The following is a 4,836-nucleotide window of genomic DNA, read 5'->3' on the forward strand; positions in this document are numbered from 1 at the left end:
TTTTTTTTTTTTTTTTTTTTTTTTTGAGTTCCAACATGTCCCGTCCCCCTCCCCCCCATGCCATGGAGCGTTTCCAAAGGGTACTGCCTTTGAGGCACCTTGAGTAGAGTAGCCCCTTCCCTGATACACCCTGTACTCAGTCTGCAAAGGAAGTGATTGGAATGATCTCTAAATCCCCCAGGCACTGGGGTCCTTCAGTGTGAAGCAAGCACACTGCTCCTCTGCTACTGTTGAAATCTCAGCTCCCACTGATGCCAAAGAGAGGAAAGAACAAGGAGTAAATAAAGCATGCACTCTGAGTCTTAGCTCTTCACAGTGTCAGGATTTGAACCCCTCGCTGGTGGGGCCTGGCCCGGTGTCCAAAGGCATTCCTTGTTTTCTAGTTGTCACTGGTAGAAACAAACCAATACTAAATCATCTTGGTGTTGCCCAAGGGAACACATAGGAGTGAAAGTGGCAATTTCTTTCTGCAGAAAGGGCACGCCAGAGCCAAGGCCCAGCTATCAAGCAGCCAGGGGTAGGACAGTCACTTGGTTGTTATTTTAATACCTGGAGTGAATGTCTTTTCCCTGATTGGATGGGGTCCCAGTTGACTGGTTTAGAAAGAGTTGGTAAAAAAGAAATGAAGGCAAAGAAGAAGGGGCTGCTGTTGCAGGCCATCAAGTTCTAAGAATGCAACGGGACCTTTGTGTAAGCAGAAGTCTATTGGAGCTGTGGGGATTAAAAAGGTTTGTATGAAAGTCTTACAAGGCGAGGAGATGCGGAATATTGCGATCAGCTGGCAAGTCACCTTTGATAGAAAAAAAATTTTTCTCACCATCATGTGAACATTTTCCAGCACACAGCCCACTGCCACAGACTTTCAACCTGCCTTCCGTTACAGACCAAATGTCTCTACGATCATCAGCTAAAATGAATCTTTCTTCTCTTAAGTTGTGTGTGTCAAGTATTTTGTCAATGGTACAAAGTAACTAATGTTCTCATTTCTAGTGTGAGGCAGGGTGTCCAAAAATGGGACGGAGTCTCTTCTCGCCACAGCCTTCATATGGGATGATTACCCCCAAAATTAAGATTCTTGAGAAAGACCTAAATAATGCAGAGGGCCTGAGCAACTGTCAGGAGGAACTCCCTCATAGATGCTTACATATGGGTTTCCATAGGAGGACTCTGTGCATGTTACTCGGAAAGAGGAAGATGTCGATGAGGTCAAGAAACACCGGCTGCTGGAACTGGGGGCACACTTGGTAGTTAAAAAGAAGCTTTGGCAGTGGGACCGGGGTCAATAATTTAGTTAGTCGACTGTGAGCCTCTAGTATCCATTCTTGTTTCTTGAATCAATGGACCTTTCAGGGTGGTCAGTACTGCAGGTTTCTGGTGAGTTGTGTTATATATAACCCAGTATTTATGTTACATAAGAGTGCCACTGATATCTATTTTCAGCCGACAGAAATCATTTACAGTTATGGCTCAGGACAGCTGTCTCTCACCCATTGTTATGGAGATTTATTGTTACCCCCCCCCCCCCATGAGTCAATTTAGTGCTATAGTTAGTTATCTTCCAAGCACAGTTTGGAGCTGTGTTCTGTGACAGCCTGGAGAACAATGAGGACCCACGTAAGTAGGAGCTGAGCAACCATGTTGGGAATCCAATCACTCATATTTTATCCACGTTCTCAGCTCTGGCGACACTGGTGGTTTCTCCTAGCAAGTCAGATTTGCTTTATACAGAATACAATCAGCAGGAATGGAGCTTTGAATACTGGCCAGCCTAAAGGAGATTTTTCTGGGCCCTGTGAACTTAGCTCTTCAGATCCCTGTCTTGTTTCATTATAAATCTCTTCTACCGCTTCTAATGCCCAGACTCCTTCTAGGCAGCACTCCTAATTATAGCTCTTCTGAGTCACTGGAGGCTTTTAAGAATCAGAATGCTAAGAGACAGATACACTATAAAAACAAACTTACCTTACTGGGGGTATAGCTCAGGGGTAGAGCATTTGACTGCAGATCAAGAGGTCCCTGGTTCAAATCCAGGTGCCCCCTGTCCACTTCTGATTTTGCTTTAGAATATAGATTGAATTTGACTTTTATTATTCTCCTGTAGTTCATGGACAACGGAAGAGTTAACAATTTCCCTTGAGTTATTTGGATATTACGAGTATCAGTCTAGGCTCTCCTAAGGTCCACTGTCTTCTGCTTTTTTTTTTTTTTTTTTTTTTTGTAGTAATTTTACAAGGTATGTGCTGTCTGAACTTCATTCATGGAGATGGATATTCAGGGATGGTTAATAACTTATATAAGTCCAAAGCTGCAAAGGGAAGTTAGGATTTGAACTCAAGACACACCTTCCATGACCTCACTATTCCGCTCACGTCACCATTCTGAAGTAAAACTCTATCAGGCTCCGTGACACATACCTGTCATCTCAGCACTTGGGAAGCAGTGAGGGGAAGATCTAGGCCATCTTTGGCAATGTAATGAGTTTGAAACCAGTCTTGGCTAAATGATGCCTACCTTAAAACCAAACCACCAAACAACTTTGTGATAAAAATCCTTCTGTATGGTGTTTCCAAGGTCCCCTGGTTCCTACAACATTCCTACTGCAAGGACATCCAAGGAATTTAGTGACAGTGTGTGTGTGTGTGTGTGTGTGTGTGTGTGTGTGTATCTTTCCCAATGTGGTCCATATTGAATAAATCTCCCCTTTCTGCTTTTCATTATGGGTTTGGCTCTTTTATTGGCTTATTGTGGATGGGTGACTAAGCTCGGCTTGTTGGATCAGAGGCTGTGACCGACCTTAAGTTTGGTAGCGTTCTGATGACATTCTGAGCATCTACTCTGCGTGGGAACTGTACAGAGCATGAACCCAGAGATGGCAGAGACTCAGCTCCCTCTGCTCCCGATCAGAAGGCAGGCAGGAGCTGTGCCAGGTGTGCCAGGCTTAGCCGAGTGAAGAGGCAGCGATTACATTCATCTAAAGGAGGGGAGGTTAGGGGAGGCTTCGGAGAGAGAGGAGCTTATGGCCAGTCGGTCTCAGAGAATAATGTCCCACAGGTGAAGAGTGGATGAGGTAGGGATGGCTGGAGACGGATGGTGTAGGCAGTTCTCGCTCGGTAAGAGCGGCAGCAATGCACCGGGAGAGGCTGGAGCCAGGTCGCTGCTTCGAGCGTAATGTAGGGAGTGAGAAGAAGAGACAAGTAGAGATCAAGAGTGAATAGCCTTGTGTGCGGTCTAGGAGACTCAGAGTGTATTGAAAATGCATTTGCAAGGGGTGTGTAAATAGACTTTGTTTTCTGACAGGCTCTGGGCACAGTGTGGGTAGAGGTGGCGATTGGAGGCTGGGACAGGGAAAGGGTGGGGATGGACTTGGGCAACCTCAGATGTAAAATCAACAGGCACTTGGTGATTAGCTGGAGATGGACATGACCCAGAGCTGCCTGAAATATTTGGCCTAGATGACAGTGGTGTCACCAAGCAAGACAGAGATGGGGAAGGTTGTCACATGGTTAGATATGCAGGCCAGCACTCAGTCCTGAGCCTACCCCAGAATCCTGGCCGGACAACCTGCTAATTCTGGGAGCTTCGACTAGATACTTCACCTATGTTGTGCCTCTATTTTGCACGTGCCAAACGAGCACACTGTCACTAATGTTTATATTATGGGATTTTTGTGGGTAAACACTCAGTCCATGGTGAGGCACACCACAAACCACCAGTGCATTTGAGCTATTGTTCTTTCCAACAGAGCAAAATACATGGAGATGTAGGGCAGGGAGATAAGAAGCTTAATTTGGGGGCACAAACAGTTTTGAAATTTGAGGTTCTCTTTGGGCATCAGAATGGAGAGGGTGGAAGTGGGTAATTTGGGGCTTTCAGAAAGCTATTGAGCCCCAGCCTCAGCTTCTTGCTGGTCACTCACTGGCCCTACAGTGTCTGACAGGCCTCATCAAGGCTGGTTTGTTACAATGATGAGCGCTTCTCTGACTTTTCGGCTCAGTCTTAGCCATGCACAGGATTGAGAGTTCTGAGATTAGAACCAAGGGACTAGGAATCTGGGGTGAACTGTGAACTTCCAACTATTCGTCTTTCTTCGCTTTGCACAAAACTGATGTCCTTACATGGAAATCTGGTGAAAGCATGCACAGTGCATGCACACAGCAACATTTGCCTGTAGTTTCAGAGTCAAGCGTGAACTTCTGAAGACATATGTGGACAGACCTGAGTCCAGATCCTTTCCTAGCCTCGCCCTAGGCAAGGCGCCAACGCCTTATACGGTGGCAACATCTGCTTAGAACACTCTTTGACTCACCTGGAGCTGTGTGCACACCTGATGATAAACTCAGGAGCTGGGCCTGAGCTCCAGGGGGCAGGAAGAAAATAAATGCTTAAGCTCTGGGAACAGCAGGAGGCGGTGTGGTGAGAAGCTAATCAGGGATGAGTCAAGTCCTAGAGGAATCTCAAACATAAGAAGCATTTTATGAGGTATGATGTAGGTCGTAAGAACAGCACAAATATTTACAGGAGGCCTACATTTGCTGTGGGGGGTATAGCTCAGTGGTAGAGCATTTGACTGCAGATCAAGAGGTCCCTGGTTCAAATCCAGGTGCCCCCTGTCCTCAGACCTTTTTGTTTCAATCAGCAGCTTCTGTGACAAGTCCTCACTAGGATACAGCAAACACTTGTCTAGAGCTCCAAGCTGAAAGGAGCATTTCCTCTGAGGTTCATGTTAACCTGTGGCTCGCTGATTGCCTGGCAAGGGAGCCACAAGCTCTGTCTCTCTCTCTCTCTCTCTCTCTCTCTCTCTCTCTCTCTCTCTCTCTCTCTCTCTCTCTCTCTCTC

The 4,836-nt window shown here is 46.2% G+C and overlaps 2 non-coding genes across 2 annotated transcripts; both read left to right on the top strand.

The window, feature by feature from the left end:
• Positions 1 to 1,968: 1,968 nt before the first annotated feature.
• On the top strand, positions 1,969 to 2,040 carry Trnac-gca (transfer RNA cysteine (anticodon GCA)). The gene has a single exon. It is a non-coding gene; the product is annotated as a tRNA-Cys (tRNA).
• Positions 2,041 to 4,537: 2,497 nt separating this feature from the next.
• On the top strand, positions 4,538 to 4,609 carry Trnac-gca (transfer RNA cysteine (anticodon GCA)). Its single transcript has one exon. It is a non-coding gene; the product is annotated as a tRNA-Cys (tRNA).
• The last annotated feature ends 227 nt before the right edge of the window (positions 4,610 to 4,836 follow it).

The sequence above is a fragment of the Alexandromys fortis genome, unplaced genomic scaffold (genome assembly GCF_014885135.2).
Source record: "Alexandromys fortis isolate MF-2015 unplaced genomic scaffold, M_Fortis_MF-2015_v1.1 scaffold_941, whole genome shotgun sequence".
In the NCBI taxonomy this organism is placed as follows: Eukaryota; Metazoa; Chordata; class Mammalia; order Rodentia; family Cricetidae; genus Alexandromys; species Alexandromys fortis.